This window comes from Camelus ferus, chromosome 19 (genome assembly GCF_009834535.1).
Source record: "Camelus ferus isolate YT-003-E chromosome 19, BCGSAC_Cfer_1.0, whole genome shotgun sequence".
Lineage (NCBI taxonomy): Eukaryota > Metazoa > Chordata > Mammalia > Artiodactyla > Camelidae > Camelus > Camelus ferus.
Genome location: NC_045714.1, coordinates 7,652,534 through 7,669,564, shown reverse-complemented (window position 1 = coordinate 7,669,564; position 17,031 = coordinate 7,652,534). Strand labels below are relative to the sequence as shown.

At 43.3% G+C, this 17,031-nt stretch overlaps 1 protein-coding gene across 14 annotated transcripts in view; it reads right to left on the bottom strand.

Annotated features, from left to right (window-relative positions):
- Positions 1–17,031, bottom strand: part of TSHZ2 (teashirt zinc finger homeobox 2) — a 410,600-nt gene that overhangs the window by 383,852 nt on the left and 9,717 nt on the right. The window contains exon 1 of one of the 14 annotated variants that reach the window (XM_032461402.1): positions 5,102–5,123. The exons of the other annotated variants lie outside the window; for them this stretch is intronic. The gene's annotated coding sequence lies outside the window, so the exon portion shown is untranslated. Of the gene's footprint in view, positions 1–5,101; positions 5,124–17,031 lie in introns of those variants that run through there. 14 annotated transcript variants of the gene reach the window in all.

Sequence of the window (17,031 nt, the reverse complement as noted above, 5' to 3'; positions counted from 1 at the left end):
AACAGAAGAGAAGTTGGTGCTTTATTTTGGTTAGGGCCAAAGAAAAAGTTTCCAAAGGCAGAGTTCAGCTCCCCTGCAAGATGATAATTGAAATGGGTCATTTTTTTTGCTTCTTTCTATTCTTGAGCAAGTCAGAAATGGTGGGGAAACAATCACCTTTCGGCCTGGACAAAGCAAGGAGCCTCCCTCTCTCCTATTTTCCTTTCATCTTCTAACTAACAGGATTCCTTTTTGAATGTGTTTTTAACACCAGTTCTTCAAACAGGTCATGAATACCTCACAATCCTTTCTCCTTCCTTGACAGACATTTTGACTGTTGCCAGGAACTACCTTTGATGTGTTCCTGTAAAGAATAACACAGACTTTCCTGTTTGTCTCAAAGCTACTGAACTGAAGCTTCAACTGCAAAGGACAAAATGATCTGCACGAAAATAAATATATCAGCACACCTCCGTGCCCGCGCGCGCGCGCACACACACACACACACACACACACACACAACTGTGTCATTACAAACCCAGCCTGGCCTCCCCGGGATTCAAATAGTTTCTGTTGTTACCTTCTTGGTTGTTTTAATGTGATTTCTCATCATGCTTTCCCTAATCTCTGCTATCTGTGTCTCAAAATAGCAACAGTAATTATCAAATTGCTCCCCCACGCTTCCCTCTCCTGGCTGGACTGAGGAGCCTCTGAGAGCTCCCCACCAAACCTCTGAACCCATCTGGGGTTCGCTCATCTGTCTGTCTAAGGCAGCAGAAGGAAAAACACAGGAAGACTGTGCCTTGAGCTATAACGAATCCCAGACAACCCCAGCCTGCGTCGGAATCTCCTGAGGAAACTTTTCATAGAATCAGAGCGCTGGAGGAGACCTCGAGAGATCCAAAAGTCCTGAAAAACAAGGGTTCTCAAAGCTCAAACTCACAGAATATTAAAAATGGAAAGACCTGTAGCCCTCGGTTGCCTCCCTATCTTCTCTCATCCCAGTGAAACGACTGCCTTTATGTTTACTTCTTCCTGTGCCTCCCGCTCTCCGGCCCAGGAAGCCAGTGTTCACCCTTCCTCTGTCACCGTCATGGTTTTTGTTTTATCTCAGTACTATCTGTACCACTACTTACCTAATTTTTTTTCAAAATTGATTTCCAATGGATTCATTTTCTTTTTTCTGCACATTCGATCCAGCAATAATACCCACGAAATCACGATTTTAATGTACTTTTTCCTTCTAATACACAGCGAATTAAACCACAGCTATTTTTAAAAATGCAGGCTTCTAACACCTAAAATTACCTCGCAAGCAACTGTCTTACACATACAACAAGTTGGGAAATAAAGTTCTAGATCAGGGGCCAGCAGATTTTCTTGTGAAAGGCCAAACAGTAAACATTCTTGGCTTTGCAGGCCAAGAGGCAAAATCAAAGACCTCACGGAGGTGCTTACACAACGTGACAGGACACAAGTCTCCACATTCCCCACTCCCAACATTCAAAAATGCGAAAGCCCGTCTCACTCGCAAATCACACAGAAACTGGAGGTGGGCTGAATTTGGCTCATAGGCCATAATTCGTTCGTCTCTGCTCAAAATCACGTCATCTGATAGTTGTTTGACTATTCTCTGAAGTCGGTAACAGGGCGTAATAAAAGAACTTATTTCACAGGATGGGCGTAAAGAAGAAACAGTTGGAAGATGTCAAGCGCTTACTGTACCACCTGCTGGCACAAAGCCATTATTCGATTAGTACTGCCGTTTTCATCTTTGTCATTGACATTATCATCATCGTCTTCTTCTCTTTCTTGACGGGGCTCGTTAGTCACTGAGTACTTTGCCTGGCACACAGTAGGCGCTCAGTATATGATAGATAGTGTTATCATTTCAGCTGGTTGGAGCAGTACTTCTCAACCTTCTCTGCAGGTCAGACTCAACTGTGGGGTTGTTTTTTTATAAACGCATGCTGAGTCTCACCTCCAGAAATTTTGATTCTAAAATTTGCCTAAGGAAGAAGCTGGGTACCTGCAGGGTTTTTTTTTTTTTTTTCCTTTTGAAAACTCTACAACAATTCTGATTATTCTAATCACAAACCTGTGACTTAGAGCATAATCTGGAGGCCAGGGTCAGAAATTCCTGTCCCCAGATAGTCCCATTTTTGTCTGCTCCATTTTATGGTCACACACCACTCAGCTAGTGCTCAGCTCCTTTGTAAATACTGAACTTCATCCGCCAGTCAATCAACAACCGATGTTAACTGAGCACCTATAGTATGCCAACCCTTGAGCAAAGTGCTGGAGACACAGCAGCAAAGAAAAAAAAACCTACAACACAACAGTCTGTCTTCCCCACCCTCCATCCCTTTGCCATGCCTGACTTTCTTCTTAGCCCTTTTCACTATCTTGCATCTTAAATGTATGTCGGGCTCTGCCCCATGACAGCAGGAGCCTGATACATTTTGTTCACTGTAGTTTCCACAGCCTGGAAGAGAGCTTACCCCACGGCAGGTGTGTTCAGTAAAGATTTGTTCTAGCAGGGTGAACAGGGAACTCCACACCTCTTAGGAAGCCAAGCTGACAGCCAACCCAAGCAGAGCAAGTCCCCAGCCTCCTTGGTGTCTGATTTAAGAGTGAAACATGTTTTCTGGTCCTGCAACCTGCTGTTTAATCTGTTTAATTAAGCCTCAATTTATTCTTTTATAAAATGTATAAGATGTTGTGAGCATCATATGGAATAGTGCTCGATGTGTGGACAATGTTGTGTTGGTTTTCTCATCAATGGAACTGAATAAACAAAAGACAGTTCTAGAAATTTCCTGATAATTCCGAAAGAGAGAAGCTGAGTAATAAGTGATAGGCCTACAACAGTCCTCTTTCTATAGCCTGATAACATGCATCTGTCTGTTGGACAAATACTTCTTGAGCTTCTAGCATGCACTGGATGCAATGCTGGGGCCTCAGGACTTGGGGGTGGGCGATGAAGCCAGTCACAGCACCTGCCCTCATGGAATTTACTGTCTGTGGGTAGGGGGTGCAGGAAGAGACGGATGGGAATCAAATAAACCAAGAGTCATAAAATGTCAACGCTGAAAAGGGCAAAGCAGTAACACGGTGCTTTCAGGCTAATATGGGGGAAGGGGGTGGGATTTGACATTATCAAAAGGGTCAGAAAAAGTTTTCCTGAGCAAGCGATACTCAGGGTAACTGCTACCTGGACTTAGCAAGACTAAGAAGAGGGCACAGCTGGGCAGTAAGGAGGACAGAATAAGGCCAGGGTACAGGGTACAGAACAGGAGAACCTCACATCAGAAAGCTGAGTGGGAGCCAACCATTCAGGGACCTGGAAGCTAATTCTCCTCAGTCCCAATCTGCTCGCAAATCCCCGGGCATCTCCTTAAAATGCTGACTCTAATTCAGCAGGTCTGGACCAGGGCCTGAGAGTCTGCATTTCTCACAAGCGCCCAGGAGATGAGGAAGCTGCCGGCCCACAGACCACGCTGTGAGAAAGAAGGTTTCAGGCCATGACTTTAACCTAAGAGCAGGGAGGTTTAGGTGAGAAGATTTTCCCAAGATCCCTCTAGACTGTATGAACCCATCTTGCAGCTGTCAGGGAACGAAAGCCCTGCCTGGAGCTTGGGAACCCTTTGGAAGCCTTTACAACTCCTTTTCTTAGGAGTCTGTCCGTCAGACCCTGTGTCAGTCACAGTTCTGGGGACACTGCCGTGAAACAGGCTGCTTCTGCCCAGCGGAAACTCCCTTGCTTGGGTGTTGCAATCCAGAAACTCTGGGGAAGGGCAGCCCATGTGTATTCTGAAAAACCAAGCTAGGCCTGCTAAAAAGAAGTATATATTTATATTACATACATGCGCACGTACCTAGATGGATAATCTTGGAAATGCAGTAATAGCCACGCATAGAATTGAAATGAAATCTTACAAATATTAAATCATCTCAAATTTAATCATTAAAGGATTAGGGACTGGGATGCTTTTGTTGTTGCTGCTGAGGCCTGAGCAGACCCAGACTCCTCTGTCTGAGGCCACGGGACTAGACATCTCTGGACTGCCCGTCTACTGGGCAGGACTGATCTTGTAGGGGCTGCAACTGTCCGTGGAGGTGATCAGTAAGAAGTGAGCAGGGCAATGCTGAACCCACCCGGGAGAGCTGGGCACATGCTCAGGGGCAGATGGAGCTGAGGAGTGATTCCCTTCCGGTGACATTCGGGAGGGCGGGATGAGGAAGGCAGCTGCCTGCACGATGCCGTTGGTGTCTCTCTCCCAGGTCTGCTAATTGTCTTTCTAAGACAATCTGGGTGACAAATACGGGTGCAAGAAACACTGCCCTTGTAAGCAATCCCAGCTGCTCTCAACAAATGTCCCCAAATAAAAGGTGCAGGCCACCCCCACCCTATGCTTGAAGCTCAATCTAATTGCTCACCTTTGCCGTTTTAAATCAAAGGTGGCTCCTATTAAGTATAATTACCTTTGCCAACAGCTTGAATAACACAGGAAGTGAGGGGCTACTAACCAGGAATGCCTTCTACAGAGCACTACATATGCCTTGGACTAAATCACCAGGACCCACAGCCTCAGCTACACATATAACGCAGCCAGGAGCAAATGCATACTGCAGGCAGAGAGGTGTGCACACACATAAACACAGCCTTTCCTTCGCGTGTGTCAGCGGCCTGGAAACACCACTCTGCAGAAGAATAAACTACAAGAGAAAACAGGTTTCTCTAAGCCTCGATTGTAAAATGCGCGTTGCTCTGTCAGTTTTTCCGCAAGAAAGCAAATTGCCATCCAACCAGTTAGTCTGTGAACAAGTCCCAAGTCCAATGAGGAAATCAGACAAACTCTGACTTTCTCATCCACCGAGTACCCATATTTCACTACCTTTCTTACCCCCGGAGAGCGGGGAAGTGACACTCTGGCTGGCTTTGACACAGTCATTTTTCTCCCATTCATCCCTGCCACATCTTTCATTCCTGACATAGGAAAACATTTTTTTACATCACAAGCATCTTTATCATTTCAGGCTCGTCAATTCCCATTTTGCCTAATTAATAAATAAATCAGAACCTAAAAGGAAACGAAAGTTGAGAACTTTTGGCCCTCACCGAAAAGAAGCCGTGGGGAGCTGCCGGAGAGTGTGGATCTTCCAGTCCTGCCGGCTCATCCGAGTCCTGGTTCATGTCCGCTTCCCGCTACAGAAGCCTGTTTGTTAAACTGTGCGCCCAGAAGCATAAACGAAGACCTCAAAAGAATAAGTCTCTCTCCAAAGATGTTACGCGTTGCTATTCCAGTAGTCCTCAAACTGTTGGCTCTCACCCCCACAACCACATTATCTAGCATTTACTGAGCACCCACCATGTACCAAGCATGCATGAAGCACACCATATACACCATGGATTGAATCCATGTGGGGGCCTCTTGTGGTATTAGGGGATTTTTTTTTTCTTCAAAATTAAGAGACTATGGTTTAGAAGTTTCCATAACTTGAGTAAGGTCAGACAGAATGTAAATAATTGCCTGGACTTGAACCTCAGTCTGTCATGAAGTCAGGTGCATGGAAAGCATCTGGGACAGTGCCTAGCAGGGAGTGGACTCTCAGCACATGTTAACAAGTCTGATCATCATCACTTCAGGGAACAAAAGAGAGAAAAGGTTAATTCCATTCAGAGCTGCAGTGAGCAGGCCAACCAGGGGCAAATCTGGAAACCTTCACAGCAAGTTATTTGCTCGTAAGAACTGAGAAGGGGCTAGAGTCTGCAGGAAAGAAGGGATCTGGGTTCAGGAAGGATTATTGGAAAGGAAGTCAGGGAACGACCACTAATCAAAATGTCAGGGGCCGCCAGGGATAAACTTTGGGCAGATCAACGAGACCCAGAAACCAATGTACAAGCAGAAATGAACTTGAGTTCCTAGTGAGTCACAGATCATCATTCTCTCATCCACCCATCCATCCATCCTTCCATCCATCCTTCCATCCATCCATTCTAGGGACTCCATTGCTAACCTCTTAAGACAGGGGGCCATGCCCCATTTATCCCTGTAGTCGTGGCACACAGCATGAGCTCTTGAGAATAATAGAAATTAGTAAATAACTGATGAAAGGATAAAAGGATGACTCTTAAAGACAGACAGTCCTTTCAGGGAATTCATCTTGCATGAGTCAGTTTGGTCCTTCTAGCCATCTTTCCCTCCCACAGTTTCCATGCCTCTTTTATATTATTCCTGGAATGAGATCTGCACCCTGGAAGGTCTACACAGCCCCATCAGAGTTGGCTCAATGGAGTTTCAAGCCCAAGCCCCTCACCCCACAGATTTCCCTTTGCTCCTCTGGAAGTCAAGCTTCTTATTTTTGCTATGTGCTTCTCCCACTGAAAACTAATACATCTCAGTCCACAGACGGGTTTGCCGAGTGGATTATTTGTCGCAGCTCTTGTTTTTGTGATGCAAAAACTATAGGAAGCCCTTCCCTCATTTTAATTTTTTTTTTTTAAAAATGTCTTTTCATAAAGAAAGCTGTAAGTTTCCACTGCTACTGTTTCAGCTTGGGGGGTACTCCCTGTGAACTTGTCCAATCCTTCCCTCCACTGCAGGAGAGCAGTTCAAAGTACGTGCCTGAGAATTCAAATTGGAGTTACAAACCAGTATTCCTGTTTATTTGCCAGAGTGCAGTGGCAGATTCAAAAGTTAAACCAAAGCACAAAACTCTTCTTGTGGAGTAGGTGCTCAGGGGACTGTGGACTAAAATGAAAATCAGATCATCGTTCAAAAAAGAGAAGAAAAAAAAACCCCTTACACAGTGCATTATAACACATTTGAAAACATCTCCGTGTTCCTTAAATGTTCTGCTGCTAAGAGTACTAACAGGTCAGTTCACAGGAAATGCAAGAATACGTTATATTTTAATCAGGGCACATAAAACACTGTCTAGAATGTTATGTTGCCCGGGGGAATGCAGTGAGCAGGGAACATTTACAAACTCCAGGTCAGTCTCCCCATTACATCACTGTGAAAAAAAAGAAATTTATGAGGTTAAATTATATGGATGTTATATATTGGAACTGTTAGCCCATTCCCAAATGAGAATGTTGGACGAAATAGCCAGATTCCCTGGGAGAAATTTCTAAGACCTTCTATCGTGGATGTTTTTTATCGTAACTTTCCACAAAAAAAAGGTGAAGACTTATTTATTCTTCCAAGATAATGAAACAAATAAAAAGAAAGAAGTCTAACCAAGAAAAAAGGAGTCCAAATTCCAACAGAGAGGGCACCTAAAAGAGTTACATTTTTCTTCTCCAGAGATGATAATACAGAAGTTATTTTGTGGAACTGAACGTATGATTTATTTCGTCTATTCCTCATCTAAGTGATTGGAAACACAGATGTTGATGCTATAACTTTGCTTCCAGTAAATAATTCCTCAAAGGACTCACATTTGTTTAACCTTAGTCACAAGATGATAAAACTTATTAAACATTTATGGAAGCAGCAACACAATTTGGTTGGTTTATGTCTTTGGCAAGTTTGGAAACTCATATCCCCAACTTTCCCACCTTCCTTTCACCTCTCTGAAAGAAAAATATCTTTGAGGAAGTTCCAGTACCTGGATTATGAAGATCCCCCTCCCCCCCCATCCTTTATTTCTCCGTTTGCGGCTGCAGTTTGACAGTAAACAGAAAGGCTGCCATGCTGATCTCAAAGAACAATAATTAAACCAAAGGGACAGCAGACAAGGCGCTCCTGTGGGATCTACAGAGGAAGAATAAAAACCTCACCAGGGAACTGTTTTCTTATGATTGCAAGCCTGCTTCTGAGATAAGCAAACGTTCACATGTGTGATGGGCGTGCATTCATTTATTCACCCAACAACATTCCCTAAGAACCTACTCTATTCAGCCCCGTGGGCATAAATAACCTGGTTATCTAAATATCCCAAAGACTCCAGGAACCTCGGATCACCGTCCGTTCATTCCTTCCTTCATTCGCTCATTCATGGATTCAACTAAAACACCTACTGTGTTCCAGGTACAGCAGATGAAATGGTCCCCTCGATTTGAAAGATTTGTCCATCCCTGACAAGGAAACAGACAGGACAACTAGCATAGTGCCTGCTTCCTGGTGTTACCCGTCTCTGACACCCTCCTCATCTACAGCTGACTGCCCTGTGCAGGGCACACCCGGAGTGACCATGGCTCTGCTTTCCTCTCACCCAGGCCCTTAACCAGGAGGGCAGGGCAGTGCCCTAGAGGCTCTCCTGGGGAAACACACCAGGACATGGCCTTGTGTTCACAGGGAAAGTCCTGAAGAGCTCCGTGGTGGTTCCATTAGTAGCCTGGCCTTGGCGTAGACATACTCATATACGATGTCCACCACAGACACACAATTCATGCATAATAAGGGCTCTTAACTCTCGCCCCACCAGACACACACACCAACACCCAGAGCATACCTCATTCAGCCGTACATGAAACATACATCCCAAACACATATAATATGCACAGATTTACAATTCAGACCCGCAGTAAAACATATCCACAGTGCGCGCGCACACACACGCAAACCTTAAATACAGTGTACCCAATACGTGTGGAGAGCAGATCCCCAACACACACAAACACACACACACACACACACACACACAGTCTAAGGACAATGCTGGCCTTGCTGTGAAAAGCATCTAACACCACATGGGCCCTCTAAACTCTGGGGCTCCATCTTTCTGTCTTATTAATATATCTACCCCCAGGAATGACCAGTATGCCTCAGTATGTATTTGCTAAACTGCATTACACTTCAGTGTAACCGTTATAACATGTTAAATTTCAGGACTGACTACTGTTAATAATTCAGCTTATAACGCAGACAAACAAAATCCTTCCCTGACCCCACCCATGCACGTCTAACGCCCCGCAGAGCTCCAGCATCAGGAAGGCAGCAGCTGTCCAGCTATGAAGGTTGATCATTATATACTCTGGGGACAAGTGCCATTTCTTTTATGTTATTCTACTCTTTTTTTAAAAACATCTCTCTGTAACTTACCCCACCCCATCCCACCCCAAGGCAGCCAGTGACAGTTTTCTTGACAGACTAGGATTCTAGCCATGTTGATGGCTGTCTCATTCAGTTTTGGGATTATTGACATCTTTTATGTTCACTTTGTAAACTTATGTTAAGTTTACTTACTTCAAGCAGACATTTAACAAGTATATACTAGGTGCAAATTATCTAGATAAATTTTTGGTTAGAGAAGTGTACATCTCAGTAAAGACAACAAGAATGTTCAAAGTATGAAATATTAGCTGTTTAAATGATGTTTATTTCCCTCAACTGATTCTCTTGCTAAATGCAGTGAAATTCTCACAACTGTTATTCTCTATGCAAATTACTTATGTGACAATTGCAAAAATTCCCAAGAATATTCATTACAGGATTGTGTGCAATAGTGAAACTTTAAAATACACCAAATGTCTATTAACAGAGGAATTGATAAATGAGTCAAAATGTACATGGAATATTATGAAGCATATAAAAAGGAATTAGCTATGTCTATTTTCTTAAATCTATCATCTCTTTCTCTCTTTTCTCTACCTACTTGCATACTTGGATAGAGTCCCAAGCAGAGTAAAAAAAAAAAAAATTTATAAAATATACTGTGAAATTACTTACAACTATATCTCAATAAAATTGGAAGAAAAAAGTAAATTATATAAACTCGCAATTAATGAATCATTAAAAACAAAAGCAAACAAACAAAAACCATTTTAAACATATATACGTGAAGAATGCTCCTAACTATGTATACATGCAGGTAAAATTATAAATAATTCAAGACACACATATCAAATTCTTAATAGTGCCTGTCTCTGGAGAGAGTGAGAAAAGAAGTAATCACCTGTGCTAAACACTTACTACACACCAACCACTGTTCTAAGCACTTACTAAGTACCAACTTTTAAAACCCTCTTAACTGTGCTTAGAAGTAAGCACTCTCCTTACACATATTTTACAGGACTGAGGTGCAGAGATTTTAAGTTAGCTTTTCAAAGGGGGCAGCTTTATCTGTACAGTTTAATTCCTTTATACCTGAATTTTCTGATCAAGTGAAATAAGCTCACCCTGCTATCGACAGCTCTCTCTTCTATTCCATCTGATTGATTATTCCCATCCAATATCCATAAAGAAAAGATTTACATTAAAGACAATACAATAGGATGAAAATTTCATTCCATTTCTCATTAGAATAACTTGAAATCAAATGGCTAGGCAGTTTGCCAAACTTTATATTATTACAAACGTTTGTTTCAAAATGTCACCCATATTTAAAAATAAAATAAAATAAAATAAAAACGCCCATTACCAACAACTAAAAATAATTGCTGATTTTTTTTTCAAAAAAGATCTCATCATGATTTCTGTTGTAAGCAACATTTTCCCTCTGAGATATGACCCCTTGAATTTTGTGATCATCTGTTTTTTTTCATATTATTCAGAGTACTCATTTAAATGTCACCTATAATTAAATACTTACAAGTAAGAAACACCTTGAGAGACCCTGAACATAAATAGTATGAGGGACTCTAAAGGGGAAATCTGCGAGGGTAGCTTTTCGTTTGCTAAAATAAATAATGGGGTAGCGTCATGGCATGTGTTCCATATTTTTGATGGCCAGGAAGAGTCATGGAGTCTACAAGAGATTTATGGGGAACAGATGAGCAGTGTCTGACTTCAGGACACATCCTCAAGGATGCTGTAGGAAGTGGGTGAGCACAATTACTTGCTGAGCCACTCCAGATGGACTGTTGGGGAATTTTCTTTTCTCCTTTCTTTCTTTCTTTCTTTTTTTTCTTTCACTTCTGTTTAATAAAACAGGAATGGACTTACGAAAATGCTGTTGTGAAAAGGTCAAGGGGTTCTACATTTTTTTTTTTTTATCTTCATAGGCTCAACTTTTAAAAGTGGTGTCTAAAGCTTTAGATCAGGATGATTCTCTCTCTCTCTCTCTCTCTCTCTCTCTCTCTCTCTCTCTCTCTCTCATTTTGCCACAATTGACTTACTTCGACCTAAAGGAAACACTCAGTTCCAGTTCATGCCCTCGGTCTGGACATATTCACAATAGACGATGGGTATTTATTTATGTGACTCTTTGCTATTAAGTATTAAATACTGTGAGAAGCAACAAAACATGGTGCCTGGGCACCTGGGCCCTGATATGCAGACTCAAGTTTTAGCATCATCTTCAAGATCTTGTGTGATCTTCAAGCTACTTGAAATTCCCAAACCTTAATTTCCTTCTCTATTCGGCGGGCCAACAATAAGAAAATCCAGCTCTTGGGCTGTTGTGGGGAGAGACTTTTTGTAAATGACTTGCATGTTGTCAATGCTGGGTAAACGTTCACCACGTAGTGCAGATTTCTGGTGGAGTCTTCCCCGGGTCAGTAAACAGTAGCAGTTACGATGATGGCCATTATGGTTAACGTCACCTTCATCATTGCTGCCATCCTCATTTTTACCACTAGACGCAAAGAACTTGGAAGTTTGATTACTGGGAAGAATCGGGAAAGAATAGAGAGGAAATGGATCGGGGAGGGGGGAAGGAAACACTGAAGAGAGGATGAGAAAATACGATTAAAGTAACAAGGAAGTGAAGGAGGTTCCAAAGAATAAAACTGGGTTTTCTGCCCTCTAATCCAATAGTTTCTAAAATTTTAGACAGTGTAAGACATAGGACCAGGTCTGGGAGGTTCCTTTTGTTTCTTTCTTGTCTCTTGACCCTGGTACCCAGGGTGCCAGCCAGCTCCCAAGCAGATGGAGTCCCCACTGTATACGTGCTGGATTGTCTGTCCTTCTCCTTCTAACTGAGGGGCTCTCTGGACACCGATGTTTCGTGCTGTGACCAGGGAGACCACTGCATAAATGGATGTGTTTCCCTGTTGAAATAGATTCGGGAAAATGGTCCCCACCATTTTAAAAAACATAGGCAATTGCCATGAGAAAGTGAGAGTGAAAAGAGAGACTACTTATATTTTTTTCTGTTGACTAAAAGCTAAAAGGGAAAATGGACCCTGGAAATAATTTCTTAAATGTTTAAATGCTTTGGCATTTGGAATTGAGAGAGAGACAGAGAGAGAGAGAGAGAGAGAGAGACAGAGAGAGACAGAGAGAGAGAGAGAGAGATTGCACAAAGAAGAAAAAGAAGAAGGAGGAGGAGGAAGAGGGAACTTAGGCATTTCCCCCTCTATCCTATAATTCAAAGCCTTAGTGTGTGCCTAAAATTCAGATTCATGGGCTTCAACCCCATCCTATGAAATCAGAACCCTCAGATTCTGGCCTGGGTATTTGTAAACTGGCATTTTAACAAGTTTTCCAAGTAATGAGGATACCAAATAAAGGCTGAGAACCATTTCTCTATTCCAGATGTAAAACCGGAACATTATTCCCAGTGCCTCCACATTTGCAAAATTTCCTGGGTCAGTAAAGACTTTCCAGTCTTTCTCTGATATCCTGGGAGGAAGTTCCTTCTGGTTTTCAAAGTTTACTTGAAGTTCCCATGAAAGCCTCTGCTTTCTGACTGTTTCTTTGACCTGAGTGTGACTTGACAGCCATTGCTCACAGCTGGTTCACGAATCCCTCGCCCTGCCCAGACTCTGGGAGTCTATAGAGTCCTCATGTTTAGTCATTCTGCCCCATCCTCGCGGTTTGAATGCAATACCCTTCCCCAAACCACTGCTTGCTTTATACATTTCCTTACAATAATCCCCTTTTTAATCTACTTAAATAATTTTATTTTAAAATGAAAAATGTATGTTATTATAGTCAGCGGAAAACCAGTCACATTTGCCTTAAGTGATAGTAATCAGACAATGGAAAATCCAGGTGTCAGTATTTTGTTACCCATTGTTGCTTGCAAAAAGTCTCTGAATTTGTGGCCTGCTCTTTCTGAAAATAAACACGAGGGAGGTGTTTAAGACAGGCTAATGCAAAACGAGACTTTCTTCTTGACTAAATCAGAGGATCTGAACCAATGTTGAAAAGGGGATACTGTTTGCACGTTGTGCCTGCCTGCTACTTAAAACTATCTACCACCAATGCTCTGACAGCCCATAATGAGGCAACTGTGGCTTTAAACGCATTCAGAGATGGGCGTGCTTCCCTCATTAAAACATTACTGAGAGCACTGCTAGGCCTGCGCAGAGGAGACAGCCACTAGGGGTTCCTATTGGAGGAAACGACGATACCAGTTAGTTTCTCACTTCCTGCCCCGCTTCCCCAGACATGCACCTCCATCTCCTTGGGCCTTCTCCCTTGAACACCTAATAATCACAATATCATCATTCATTCTTTCAAATGACATTTATTGACCCCCGACTCTGTGCCAGGCTTTGTGGACACAAAGCAAACGAGATATAAGATCCCTTCAAGGTCATAAGCTTAGAGTCATGGTGATAATTTTAATAATTTAACATTTATGGAGCACTCACTGTGGACAAGGTGCAGTTCTAAGTGCTTTGCAGGTGTTCTTACTTGGCTCCCAAGCACCCAAGAGGGAGTTTTCATTATCTTTGCCCAAAAGGAAATCTAGGCCTGGAGAGGATTATTAATTTGTTCACATAATGACTAAATTTTCTTGACCACTTTCCATGTACCACCATGTATGAAGCAGGTTACTTGATTTATCTCAATGAATCCTTGTAAAACCCCAGTGAGATGAGTCCTTTCAGTAGGTCCATTCTGTGAATAAGAAAATTTAAAGTCTGGGAGGTAAAGATGGCTTAGATCGCACTGCAAATAAATGACCTACTGGAGGGCAATGGCAGCCCCCCATCTGTTAACTCCAGGGTCCACCCTGTTGCCCTGACACCGTATTCTCCAATGGGGGTGGAGAGACGTGTGAAGAGGCAAATCCAAGACCCTACGAATGTGCTTGAAAAAGAGTAGCTACTCCCTGTACAGTCAATTCTAGAATCAAGGCAGCTCCAAACACTTTCCCTCGCTCACACTTTGGCTCAGAAAACGGTAGACTGAAAATTTTCAGAACCTTATGTACAAGTAGAGGAAAGATGCAAAAGAAAGAATTTGAGAAAATAATAGGATAAATAGAGTCAGGTTTTTCATATACAGCTTTCAGTATACTCTCCTTTTTCACTCACACCCGCCTGCAATTTTCTGTGCATCTTGTCTACCTTTGGACCAAGTCTCCCATCTCCTCCCCTATCAGTCTGGTCCAAGTCATTACTAGGACTTGGACAGGATTGATACAGGAGCCTCCAAAGTGGTCAATGTGCTTGCAACCCTGGTCCCTGATAAATAACATGGCAGCCAGAACGATCCTGTAAAAACCTAAATCAAATGCTGTCTCTTCCTGCTCCCTCACCCTCCAAGGCTCCCCAGTTTAGTAAGACCCTGGCTCCTTACTGCAGCATCTCAATCCTAGAGGTCTGGGGTCTGTTTATCCCTCTGTCCTCATTGCTCACCCTCCCTCCCTTGGCTCCAGCCACCGTGGTCACCTTGCTGCTCCTCCAGTTCCCTAGGCAGCTCCAGCCCCAGGCTTTCGGGCATGCCCGGAACCATCTTCCCCAGAGAGTTGCACTGTGCTTTTTGCACCCTACTCAGAACCCAGTTTCAATCTCACCTCCACAAAGAGGCCTTTCCTGACTGTCTTACCTAAAACAGCACATCCTCCTCACCCTCCTTTCATTTTCTGTTTCACACATCACTCCCTGCCTGGAGGGGATGTGCATCTGCTTGCTTGATTGGGACTTGACTGCCACACAAAAGTAAGCTTCAAGAAGGCAGGCCTTTTGTCATTTTTTATTCAAGCCTCTAGTTTCAGCACCTCTCACAGTACCTGGTACACAGCTGACCTTCAATAATATTGGTTCAATAAAGGTCCTAAGGCAGGCAGCAAAAATTCCCCAACACTCTCCGCTATCCCCAATCTCTTTGTCCTAAAATATTCCTTAACAGGCATCAGCCAATCTCCCTTTTTTCTTCTCCCAGGCACTTATCTGAAGGTGACAATTAAAAAGTGAAGAAGGCGTTACCAGGAAACAGCCTGTAGCCTTCCCCTATTAGCTTAACAACCCCTAAGCTTTGCCGCCTTGGGCCTGAGGGGATGAGCACGGGGTTGTGGTGGGGGAGGGGGAGTTGCCAAACCCTGGGAGGCTGGGAGCATCTGGAGGCTACCGGCAGGAAGGCACAGCACCTGGAGAGCAGAGAGGGAGAGAGGTCGACCTCTGGGGTCAGAGATGAGGATCCCCAACCCCTTCACCTCCATCAGTGATGCTCAGTCAAGGTCTGGGCTTAAGGAGAAAATTTACAAATCCATAGTATCAGCAAGCACTGTCTATGAGGTGAAGAAACAACATTTACTGCAAAAAAAGTGAATGATGTCATGATAAACAAAATACAAGCTTCTAACTAAAATCACCATCTTTTTGTCATTAATATTTCCTAAATTGATAAATATTCAAAATGCAGCTATGACCATGATTGGTACGGAGGTCTGCCAAAACAATTTTAGATGTGTAACTGAAAATTAATTAGGATTAAAGTAATACACTAATTAAAGTATTTATTCATTTATTTATTAATAGCCTCACTTATTCATTTGTCAGGAAATATTTATTTAGTGCCTAATTGGTAGCAAGGACTAATTCAAGTGCCTAGATTTCTCCTGGAATTCCTACAGAAAACAAAACAATAGAAAGGACATAAATTCACTTACAGAGAAGACGCTACCTAAGTGCCAGAGACGACACCGAGGGTTTCACTCACATCACATTATCTAATCATCACAACCACAATGTGAGGTGAGCGATATCACAGCTCCATTTGACAGGTGAGGAAACTGAGGTGCAGAAAGCCTAATGGATTCCCCTTAAAGCACACTCCTGGCTAGGTAAGCAGGGAGGAGCTGCAGTTGGATCCCAGATTTGGTTGGTTCTTAACATTTGCCTTTCCACAGCCTCATGGATGTCATCCACCCCAACACCCGCCAATTCCTCCATAAAACCTGGGCACGTGTTTTTGCCTCCAGGTATCACCTCCATCATTCTAAGCATGCTGGTCACCATCACTGAGCGGCCACGTAGGTAGACTGACTGGGCGAGCACACCCAAGTCCCCCACCGCCTCTGAAATACAAACATGTGCCCCATTCTCTTAGTAACCCAATCAGATGACATCACTTCTCTGCTTGAACCCCTCCAAGGGCCTCCCATCACACTTAGAGTCAAATCTAGAAGGCTACACGTTATCTGCCTCTCCCTCTTTCTCCTACCCCCCTTCCTATCATGCTTTCCTGTCTTCACCTGCTCCAGCCACGCTGGCCTCCTACATAGTCCTCCAGCATGCAAGTCAGCTCTGGCCTCAAGGTGTTCACCGCTTCATCTGCCTGGAGCACTTCTCCCAGATCTGTGCTTGGCACTTCCTGTTCAGGTCTGATCAAATGTCACCACCTGAGTAACACCAGCCCCAACCATGCTACATAAAATGGCAGCCCTCCATCCCTCTCTACCTCACCAATCTCATTCACTTTTATGAAATGCCATTAGAACTCTTCAATATTATATTACTTACTTATTTGTTCAATAGCTTTTTGGTCTCACCTATAAGAATATTAGCTGTGTGAGGGCAGGGACCTTTCCGACTGCAATATTTCAGCACTCAGCTCAGTACCTCGCACATAATAGGCTAAGAGTCACCATTCGTCGAGGGAAATGAATGCATGAAGGCACATACATACACAATGAAGAGGAAGAGCCCACTTCACATGCAAGAGATGGCCCAAAGATTCCAGGTGGAAGTGCCACTAAAGCAGCATCCTCTGCCAATGCTCTCAGAACCCTCCCCCCAGGTTTAGACATCACACCAGATGCAAGGGAAGGATAACAGGAACTGAGGGGCTTTCCTTGAAAATCACTATGGCTCTTCCAGCTAAACTATCACCATATATTAAGTGCATGGGTCTTGGAAACAGGAAGTTTCAAACCAAGCTCAGCTACTGCATGACCTTGGATGAATTGCCCTGCAAGTTACTC